The sequence below is a fragment of the Suricata suricatta genome, chromosome 16, assembly GCF_006229205.1.
Source record: "Suricata suricatta isolate VVHF042 chromosome 16, meerkat_22Aug2017_6uvM2_HiC, whole genome shotgun sequence".
Lineage (NCBI taxonomy): Eukaryota > Metazoa > Chordata > Mammalia > Carnivora > Herpestidae > Suricata > Suricata suricatta.
Window position 1 is genome coordinate 28,015,637 of NC_043715.1, and position 11,714 is coordinate 28,027,350.

At 40.9% G+C, this 11,714-nt stretch overlaps 1 long non-coding RNA gene across 2 annotated transcripts; it reads left to right on the forward strand.

The window, feature by feature from the left end:
- Positions 1-28: 28 nt before the first annotated feature.
- LOC115281063 lies at positions 29-10,319 on the forward strand. Of its 2 annotated transcripts, XR_003904051.1 has the most exons (5): positions 29-284; positions 2,775-2,836; positions 3,559-3,681; positions 5,076-5,141; positions 9,799-10,319. It is a non-coding gene; the product is annotated as an uncharacterized LOC115281063 (long non-coding RNA). The 2 variants fall into 2 exon arrangements; XR_003904052.1 differs by lacking the exon at positions 2,775-2,836.
- The last annotated feature ends 1,395 nt before the right edge of the window (positions 10,320-11,714 follow it).

An 11,714-nucleotide genomic window follows, 5' to 3' on the forward strand; every position in this document is an offset into this window, starting at 1 on the left:
GGAGAGGTGAGTCCCGGGTCCTCCATCCCGCCGCGTGACCGCCCGGCCGCGGCCGGGACTCCTGGCCCTCGAGCCTCGTCCCCGTCCCTTAATGGGCCGGATGGACGCGGCGGTGCCCTGCGCGTCGCCGGGCGGGCATGGGCCGAGGGAGTGTCGGGCTGGCCTTTCCTGAGGTCACGGTCCTCGAGCGGGCGCGCGTGGACGTACCCCCTTCACCCACGCGCGGCCGCCTCACCCTCTCGGCTCTCGTCCAGCATGCTGTTTTCTGACACGGAGCCGTGGAGGTTTGTGCCACCGAGAATCGGAGTCTGTCACATAGACAACCTCATTATATCATTCTGCCACTCTGGGCCGCTAGGCTATCCGCCACCCCCACGTCCCCCGCCTTTCCTCTTACTGTCTTGTTTTTGGTGTCAAGGACTGGAGAGGATCCTGAAAGATTTTGAAGCATTTAGAATTTATGGTTCTGTTGCTGTGGTTGTCACCTCCGCTCTGCGTCAAATTTAAGACTCATTTCTTTAAGGATGTCTCTATTTTCTGCTTTATTTGCACATTGATGGCTCTGCTGCTCCGCTGACCAGAGCCGCCCCACGTCTCCGACTTGTGCTAATATGTGAAATGGAAGAACTGATCATTAGCAGGCAGGTGGGATTCAGATGGCATCCGGCGGGGCTTCTCAGAGTCCATGTGAAAGTTTTTACGTTTTCGCGGATAAACACGAAGTTTTTACCTTTTGATCTTGGTCGTGGTGACGGTTAAGGCCCCCTCTCCCCTCCCTTTCTTCTCCCGTCCGGGAGCCTGTTTACTTGTTAGCTGTAGTTTCACTAGTCTCTGGTCACTGAAGCTTTCTCCCCCTGCCGAGGTGGGAGCGATCCCTCTCTTATTTCACATTACCAAGATGACTCATTTTCTTGCGGGGGAGGGGCGTGGGGGGGGAGATGACTCTTGCGTTTGTACCTTTCTGAACATTTAACTCACGCTAGGGACAGACATGCCCCAGATATGCCCCGATTGTTTTTTTTTTTAACGTAGGACTTAAAAGAAATTCTGATTTTAAGACTTCCTAAAGGTGCATTGGTTTGTTCCGCCGGCACGGAGCCACTTCTGCCTACCTCTTTAACATTTAAAGCTTTTAAAACAAGACCCACACAATTGCATTGCTGAGACATGGCAGCGGACCCTGCTCTTCGAGTTTGGGCTGGACGGTTGTCATTGTGTAAATCAAGTGCCAAAGAGGTTACTCCTGTTTATTTAGTGTAATAACTGTTTGCAGTGAAAACTTTAAAGACTCATAAAAGTAGGTCTGCTGTATTTTAAAGATCTCATCATTCTTGTGGGAGAGACACAACACCGGCCCCAGGAAAGGCAACAGATTGCTTCTGTCATATCGCTTTGCTGTTTCAGAGTGTACTTAAAGGATTATGATTGATAAGGCTGTCTTGCCAGAGAATGTTGACACAGGTGTGCATCGTTATCTTAATTAAGATCCCAAGAAAATGTTGTCTATAAAATGGTGACATAAGAAGGGCAGCATATTTTTGTACAGTTTTGCTTTGGGAGAATTTAATTGCACTTGAAGCCTGGCTTGGAGCTTCCAGATTTTGTGAGCACTTTGGCAGCAGAAGTTTCAGAGAGAAGGGGTAGGTTAGCGTTAAGCGCCCTGGCGTGTAGGAACACTACTTGTGGCTTTTTGGCCAGTCCGTCAGCTTTCTTTGTCAGCTTTCTCCAGCCTTGTGGAGCGATGGTTTCTAATTTAGAAAGAAACACATAAATGGGATGGTGTCTTATTAAGCAAACGTTTGTTAGTGCGCAGGGTCAATCTGTGGAGGCACGCCCGCTTAACGTGCAGAATCAAGGATATAGTTAAACTGTAAATATGTGAGCAATCCATGCCACTTTATAGTTTGGAAAAACCATCTCCTAGAATGTTTTCAAGATGTCACATAGTTTCTCTCTTCATATTAGCAAGTGCTTAACTTAGCTGTTTATGGAATGCCTTGGGTTTATTTCCAGAAATTGAAAAAAGAAAGCTGTTTTGTTTCTTCCACAATAGTGTCTACAAATACGAATTATGAGCCAGTGGAGATGGTGCATTTAGCCTCTTATTAACTTAAGGATCTGGACCATAACCTGGGTGACCACTAAAAATAATAGGACTCTCCTTTACTTCAAATTTCTGAATGCAAAAACAATAGAAAGACGGATGCTGCTGATTATATTACCCTTGGCTTACCCAGCACCTAATACCCTTTAACATAAGTATTGCATTAAGATTCCCCCCCCCCCCACTTTGTAGCTCATGATTTCCTGGAAGCTGGCTGTCCATCAGTGTGTATATAAGATGTGTGAGTGTTTTTCTTTAATATTAAAACTCACTGTAGAAAGAGGAAATGAAAGTGGAGGAGGCCACAGGCATATGATCGGAGAAGCCAGGTGTAGAGTCACAGCTCATTCGTGGCTCCAAGGATAATTAGCTGGCTAGAATTACACGGTAAACTAAAATCAAAGAAAGACTTATTTAGATTTGTTTGCTGAAACTGGAACAGGAGCATTCATTTTGAGACCATTGCTTTTCTTATCCCCCACCTCCCCCTCCCCCCGTCAGAATTTTTGTGCTGGCAGGCTAAGAGCAGCATCCTGTGCACTTACCCATGTATTATTTTCAAATCTTATATGCTTCGTCCAAAGAAATGAAGTGCAAATGTGAACTAATTGCCTATTGTCTGTTCTAATGAATAACACCGAATAATTGTTCATGTATTTTTACATTATAGATAAATCTTAGGAAAAATTTAAACGTGCTTCAGTTGATACCATGCAAGTAAACTGAAATCCTGTAAGTGAATTAAACACGGCCTTTAAAAATAGAATACGAACACAGTATCGCATTTTGGCATAATATTTTAACTCTGAGATAGCACAGCCTTTTTCATGTGGCAGTAGCTCAGTATCTGTGTGTGTTTCCCTACAGTTTCTACATTTTATTGGCTCCTTTATTTCTAATGCCTCTTTGGTATATTGTTAGCTGTTTTATGGAGAATGATTGTTCTTAAAAGATGCAGCCACCCAAGAAGACGTACCATCCTGGAATTGTTTTGCTCTTGGTCAGGAATGACTGTGGTTTGCTGCACAGCACAGTTCCGAAGTGTGATACTCCTAACTTATTTCTGCATAAATTGGCAGTATTCTCATAGCTGGAGTATACCTAAGCACCAGTTCAGGTTGGCAAATTAACTTAGATACTTCACAATTGAAAACCAGTATATTCGAATGTAGTTTAAGTTTAAATGTTTATTAGTAAGGATGCACTTAACATTTGTTCAGGAGAAGGAAATGTAATTTTCTCCTGCAGTTGTCATTTATGTAATTCATTTTTCCAGCCTTTTCTCAGGCTAATGATATTCCACACCTTGATACAGCCTTTATTTGTTTATTTGGCATAATATGCAGTGATACCTTGGAGGAAATTAGATTAGATATTCATGCCTGATATCCCAAAAGTATTTAACTGGCTTGCTGTGTTTCTTTAAACAGAATCATTTCCATTTTTTTGTGCAGGTTATAAGTATGACGCTGCCCTAATACATTTGGATGTTTTCAGCCAAGTTGACTTGTGAACTATCAGTTTCCTCCAAATGTTGGCTGAATTTTTTCCTTCCATACCCCCAAACTCATCTGCAAGTGAGTGTCTGCAACAGTGTGTGTGTGTGTGTGTGTGTGTGTGTGTGTGTGTGTGTGTGTGTGTGTGTGTTGAAGTAAACCCAAAACAGTCTCAGCACTGGTTTTACCAAAATATTTATATTAATAATAGGAACTAAGTACAGAATGTAAAGAACGTCACTTGAGGCCTTTGATTATTAAAATTTTACTAAATCCTTTAAACATCCAGTGAAATAGAAACATGTTTGATTCAAGGAAATACACTGAGTAATTTCTTTTTAATGATGTCATTGGATGGGGAGATTTATAAACTCAGTGCTTTTCATGAAAGTCAAGACTGAGGTTATATCTGATAGAAAGAGACTTGTTATTTAAAGGAAATGATCTGTTTATGCCAAATTATAGTTTTTGATTCTTTTCATTACTCACCTCTTTTAAGAATAAATGTAATGGGAGTATCAGCTCCGGGCATGAATATGAAACTCTTTTAATGCGAGGTGTATGTAAGACTTGTCATTTCTCATCCAAATAGGGGGCTGCTGACTACAGCAGACGAGAAAAGCTAGGAGACCAAATTATTTTGCAGAATATTTGTGTTGCCTATTGGGGAGAGCAAGGAACTGGATTTGGTGATAAAGAGCATTTTGTTAAGAGAGATGATTGCATGACCAAAGAAAAAAGGGCTCATTTAAACAGAAGGCCACCCTAGTTAGTACAGCCTGCGATACAACAAATATTTCTCTGAAAACTTTCAGAGAGGCTAACGTGACTTTTAGCATAAGATGAAGTAATATGTAATTATTTTTAATAACGCACTTGTGTTCCCCTATCACTGATTGGGTCTTAGGGAGATGGGGTTTCAGGTATGACCAAAAGGGGACACATTACAACAAATTTGAAAATACACAACAGGAACATAAGGAAAATGTTAAGTGGTGGGCAACGTGATTCCTCTCTGTTTGCCTTTAAAGCTTAATCTTTTCTGTTGTTTTTATCCATGTTGTTGGCCCCCCCAGCCTAAAATAGGAAAAAAAAATCTAAACATATATGCAACTTGGTTTGGTTTTCTGTTGTCAGCCAAAATTTAGTAAGATTCATATTTCATGGATATTAATGCTATCCAAATGTAGTGAAACTAGTGCCCTTTTTATATAAAATAGGTGGGAAGGTCCCCTATTTAAAAAAAAACATTATGAAGAAAACACGTCCTTTCAACAGTAGTGGGTTCTGGTTGATTCATTGAGAAGGTTGTATTTTAAACGTTTTCGCTAGTGGAAATAGCTAGTGTATGCTGCTTGAGAAATGTGTCATTCAGGAATAAAACCAATTGAAGTGTTGGTAATTAAATTGTAATTCCACGAAGGAAGGAAGTGGAGGGGAAGATACAGCTAACTATTGCTGTTTTTCTTTTTAAGAATCTGCACTTGATAATGGAGCTACTGTACTGGCTATCGGAAGGAGGAGATTCTGAAGATAGGGAGGTAATATTATCTCTTTTAAAAGAATACTTTCCTCTGTAATCCTGAGCCTTTATTACATATAAGAACTTTATCTGCCAGCCAGCAATGTCTTTAAATGCGGGGCTCTGGAACGATCTGATCTGATTTCCCCCCTCTGTGCTCAGTTTGGAGCTGCTGCTCCCGGGGCTGCGGGCTGTGCCCGGAGAGCTGAGAAATCTCATCCAGGCAGACTCAGCACCCTTAAAATAGCTTCTTTCTGAGAATCAGAGCCGTGGATGGTGGCCGGCCCCTGTTCTAGGAGCCATCATTCAGGTTTGCGGCTGATGTGCGTGCATTTAGCATGGTGCTCGGCTGTCCTCAGACACCTCCGGGTCTTTGTCGCCTTCCCTGCTGGGCGATTTACTGCCAGCCTCAACCAAACCCTGTGTGGGAGATGCGGTGGCTGGCACCTGGTTCCAGAGCCCTGCCAGGGTTGGAGCTGGGCCTGGCCGGGCCACTTGGGTGCGGGGACCCACGTGCGGCATGGGTTCTGTTCCTTGTTCACCCCTTTCCGTCCCTTTCCATTTTCCTTGTAATCCCAGGCCCCGGGTCACATTTTCCTTTTCCTCTCACTAGGTTGGCCTGCCGCTTCCTCTGCAGCTGTTGCAGGGATTCACATGGCATGGAGGCCTCGGGTTTATTCTGGATGAGATCTTTGATAATTGACCCGTGTGGGGGTTTTTTGGTTTTTTTTGTTTTGATTTTTGCTTTATTTTTTCATTTTCCAACATGTAACGTTAGTGTTAAGGGACGAATCTGAGGTCCTCGAAGAAACAAAATTCACACTGTTCTTATCAGTAAGAGAAGCTTCCGTCTTCTCGTGCCGTGTTGCCACGTGGAATATGCAGGTGAAATTAAGAACAAGGTATAAAACCCTTTTATAAAAGCCCGGCAACTGTGTCTGAGAATGTTTATATAGGCTTAAGCCATGGAATGGCTTTCCTATCTATTTTCTTTCCTGCTGAAGAAAACTGATACACTTTTCTGGTCACCAAAAATCTCTACTTCCTGAATTATACCTATGGAGGGACATTACTAGGACAGTAGGGGGTTTCATGGTGTCCGGTTATATAATTCGGAAATCGGTAGGCAGTGTGGTAGCTAAAATCAAGTTCTTCCATGAGAGGGGCTAAGTGTGCATTTAAAAACAAAAACCCGCAGAAAGAAGGCTCTTTAATCTTTAAATCGCATGATGTAGTTGGTTAACAGGACAAGAAAGGGAAGTCTCCGGATCTCAGATTCTTATACTGATGCCTACGTGGAGGCTCTAAGCCAGAGAAGTTTTTAAAATGGAGCCTCGGGGAAAAAATGGTGATATCAAAGTGATTATTTGGAAAGCAGTTTACATTTACAAAACAATTCACCATTATGACCTTGACCAACTTTTACTCTTCAGATACTTGGGTTATTACTTCCGTTTTTAAATCACCAGTCAACAGCTTGTGTGCAAAGCACAAGGGCGTTTTCAAATTGACTGGGACTTGCTGGTCCTCTTAAAATATGCCACAGTATTACAAAGTTGAAATGTAATATGTTTTAATAGAAGGGAAATATAAAATTTAATATCCAGGCAAGCGAGACCTTTAAACCTACTTTAAAAGTCTAATCTTGACACCGGTGACACTGTTTTTTGTCTCTGTTATATGGGTAGAATCGTGGATGTTCTACAATCCAGATGTCTTACTTATTAATTCTAAACTTTATTCGCCATAACGGACATTTGAAATAAAAGGTGCATGTGGCAGAGGCAGATTTTGAGGCACAGGCTAATTTATTAAGCATTAGTACCGAGAAAAGCAGCCTTGATGAACGTAGGCCTGTAAAGAGGGCAGGTGAAAGTGTTTGCAGCTGAAATTTACTAATGCAGCAACCATTTAAATTAAATGTTTGTTAACATAATAGTGATGGCGTTTTCTCCTCCTCCTCCTTGTGGTTTTGTCCAACTAGATGTTACAGTGGCAGTTGCGCTGACTGTTAAGTGTTTAAATGATGACACCATTATGTGAAGTGATTTTGAAATGAGAGATTTCAGCCAAGAATTACATCTGCTCCCATCTCCTTCAAATCGTACTCTCTGGTGGTGCAGATTATGATTGATTTGTTTGTGACAGATTGCAGGAAACAGTCATTGATTTTTCAATATTTTACCTTAAAATTATTTACAGTTGTAACCATGGGGAGGTATTTCCATGGGCTGTCAGCCCCTGAAAGACTAGGATAATATTCCCTGCTCTCTGACAAGACAAATTACCTGTAATGAGTGCAGTAGCTGAAGGGTATACTTTTATTTTAAAATATGTCAATAACCCCAGTGACTAAACGAATATTGATTTAGCATAATGAAGCCTGAGTAATGTGAAAATGAGCTTTTTCAAGCAGCCTGGTAAAGACTTTTTTTCGCTGGTTGTAAGAAGCTTTCCATTCTTTCCAACCAGCTCTTGGAGATAAGGAGTTTTCTATGCAAACCATCAGGAATGAAAGTGTTGTTTGTGATAACAACCAGGGCCCAAATATTTTGCCCTTCCTCTTATCGATTCTTTTTTCACATCTTATTTTGAGTCTTACGTTTGGTCCTAGAATTTGATTTGCTTGATCTTATCTTGACCCCACTTCGTATTTTCACAATTTCAACATATTTTGCATTAGAACCTCCAGTACCGAATATTAACACATAACTATATGTACGATCATTTCGTGGATGACATAATAATTACCTTAAGACATTTCAAATGGGTTATTGTAGTATTTAATGTGCCGTATTTTATGGTAGAATAATTCCCAGTCCCTGGACATCAGCTTGCTTTCAGTGGGAATGAAGATTAATTTACTCAGGCATCAGGGCATGTTTTCATTTGTGTCTGACTCCCCCCGCCCCCACTTTTTTTAAATGGAATTCTCAACTTTTTATGGATGAAGATCCCAATACATAAGGTCCTTCAGATGAGAAAAGAATAATAGTAGAGAAGTATATAGCTATATTTTATAGTCTGTCGAGGAGCCTGAAGACTGGGTGCCTGAATAAGTATCTTCATCTCTAATCTGCTAAGGAGAAAATAGGGTAAACATGGCTGGTCATATATAGCAGAGAAGTAAGTATTTGAACAAGGTCTCAGACAGATACTCATGGGAACCCAATGTCTTTCATGAGAATTAATAGTAATAGAATCTTATTAAAAGCAGTCGGTAAAGTCCCTTTAAAAATTAAAAATGAGTTCTGATTGAAAGAAAATTCACATGGCTCTCTGTGAGTGCTAGCTTGCTGGTAGGATGGCATTGGAAATGTGGCAATACAATGAAAAATATGAACATCCCTTTTAATGGAAGAAAGGAGAACCTCTGGGACAAAAAATTATCGGTTCCCCCCCCCCCAGGAATTTCCCCAGGGGTGTGGAAAAAAACCGATCTTGTCATCTGTCTTAGTTGTGCTCTGCAATAGACTGGATGCTTTAGAAAATACGGATCTCATGGTGTCAGACGCTGTAAGATTTGATTTCCCCACCCCCCACCCCCAAATTCTTTCCCCTTTTCTATAAACTGACCATTGAAGATAGAAGTGTGAGGGATACACCATCGTCATGTATGAAACTGGTAGCCCAAATTCTTCAACCACCCGTTTGCTCTACAGTTTTTTTAAGTTGATGCAGTATCGGTTCCACTTATCTGTGGATAAGGCAATGCCTCTAGATATGCCTTCCAGAAGAAGAAATGAATATAGATTTTTTCCCTCAATATTTTTTTAAAGAAAGTCTTTTTTTTCCCCCCAGACAAATCAAGGGTAAGGAAAACCTCTATATTGCAGTTTAGTTTTTTTTGGAGTTAAATAATAAATGTATTGTATTCAGCACTTCTGGACCCCATGGTGTAGTTTAAACCTTGTGTTCATCTTACAGTGTGTGTGTAGGGCCACTTATGTGAATTAAGTTTTGGTAAACATGTAGATAAAGTAGAGCTTTTTTTTTTTTTTCTGGGGAAATTACTCTTCTCCATTTTTATTTACCTTCAAAAAAATACCCTGCCTGTATTCTTTCTTGGAGAAAAATTATTTACATAGAGTGTTTTTAAACCATGCAAGTCATTGCATGGGGTTGGCTAAAATTTATTTTTTTGAAAGCTTTAAAAAAAACACCTTTCTTGTATTTGTATCTATTAAGATAAACAGTTTACTTTGCTACGGTACATACCAATCTACTTAGTTAATTTTTTCTTCCAGAATTCATTTTGCCGTGTTTGGTCTGACCTTCTATGATAACTTAATATAGGAACAAATTAGCATATAATTCTATTTTCCATGTGACCTCAACCAGTTGCAGAACCCTACCACCACTTTTGGAGGGCAATTTGATAGTGTGTGTGGACCGTAGCTTTAAGTGTTTGCAAATGTCCAGCGCATCCTGGCTAAGGTGATACCGAAAATGTTCTGAAGTCAGCAGTTAGAGAAAATACTCACCCTTATTACTGAGGTATTAAAACGCCTCCTAAAGGTAGCATTTTTAATTAGTGTACAGACATGACGACTGATCTGTCTTCTCCCAGGCACAGAGCAGCACGGCAGAGTTCAGTGCGGTGGGTGAAGTATGGGAAGCTAGAGATTGACAGGGATGGTGATCATGACAATAAATGGATATTTTTTTTCTTTTAGATTCAGCTATTGATCTTTGGCATTTCCCGTGATCCATTCAACCTAGATGCGGAGGACATGGAACAGTCAAGTACACAAGAAGTTTAAGCGTGTTTTGGATGTTCCCCTTTATAGTCCAGTATTTTTCCAGTTAAGATGTTTAGTTGTGCAGAAGAAGGGTATTTGCTTCATGATCATCAGTTTTATTTGAACTGACTAGTATTGTAGAGTATCACCAAGCATTTTCTGTTTTCATCAAAGTATAGAGAGAATAAAATCAATCCTGTATGTTGACTTATTTTCTAAAATGTCTTTCTTGGATTGAATGAGTGTTTATCCTTGGAAAAGAAGGTTCACAGCAAAATCCCCATCTCCATGAAAGCGACTCCTCTGGCAGCCCAACATCACTTGCCAAGGTACCTGTGTTACAACGAGGGGAGAAGACAAGGCTTGAAGGGGATCCATAGGTATCTTTTACTTCTCTGTCTTAGTCCCCCTGGAATAGAACATTTCTCCCCCAAAATAAATGAGCTCAACTCAGATACAACATGTCGCCTGAAAGGGCTGATCATTTGTTACGTTGCTTGAATATTTGACTTGCGTAAGGAAGGTGCCATCCAATTCTTTCACAGAGTTCTCTTATTTGTGTAGACCGATTAATAACGGGGTTGCCTTGCCATCAGGAAATTCCTTGTTGCGGCCCCGGGGTGGTGGGAGGGAAAACGGAAGGATTGATTCCTTTGGCCTCTGTGGTGTGTGCACTGAACTGCATGGGGGTGGTCTGATCAAAGAGTCCTCAAGGAGGGAACTGGGGAGGTTCACGGATGCCGGGGACACCTGTAGAAATGTTGGGAGTTACCGTTTTGTGATTGACCCAGTTTGTACTTCCTCCACTTCCGTCGTTTTTACCAAGAATCCGAGGCGCTGTGATGTATTCTGAAGCTGGGCGCTGGATAGTGCAAAGTAAATTTATCAGGCTAGACCAATCTCTTTACGTTTTGAATTAAATTTTATTTTTTGAGATAATTCTAGTGTCACATTCAGGTGTCCTACCTAAGGGAGGGACCCCTTGTACCTTTTCCCCGTCTAACTCAATAGTGACATTTATTACACGTAACGTGTAATATATAACGTATAACGTGTAATATCACACAACCTGGACACTGACATCGATAGAGTCAAGACACACATTTCCTTCACTACAGATTCATTTCCTATCCGATCTTCCTTCTCTCCTGTCCCTCAACCCTAGCAGCCACTCATCTCTTCTCCGTTTCTCTAATTTTGTCTTTTCAAGAATGTTCTAGAAGCGGAATTATATAGTATGTTACCATTGGGACTGGCTTCTCTCAGCGCATTTTTCCTAGAGCTTCAACTTGCATGGATCAGTAGTCTGTTTTATGGTTGGCTAGTATTCCTCAGTATGGAGTCCCGCACATTGTCTCACCACCAGTCAGGTCATGAGGGTGGTTTCCGGTTTCTGACCCTTTCGAATGAAACCGCTATAAACATTCATGTACAGGTTTTTTGTGAACGTCGATTTTCATTTTTTCCTGGGATAAGTGCCCAGGAGTGCAATTGTGGGTCATATGATAATTACATAGAGCATTTCTTTTTATGACCAGACCTGATTTTGTGTGTGTGTGGAAGGAGAGATCAGGCAGACATGACATTTTTGTGGTGGTTTTGCTTTAACTGGATTTGTTTCTGACTTTAAAAATATGCAGACTATCTTGAATAACTTGTAGCCAGATATCAAAAACATTTTTCCACAACCTAGAGTTTATTCTTATTTTTAGAGACATACTTTTGAAAAAAATGGCTTCTCTTTCTTTGTTGTAAACAATTCATATGTAAAGGGATAGAAGTAGGGATATAGTGTAGAGAAGGTGCCGCAGAGCTGACCGGTGACTTGGAGAAATTTGGGGGGAAGTTTC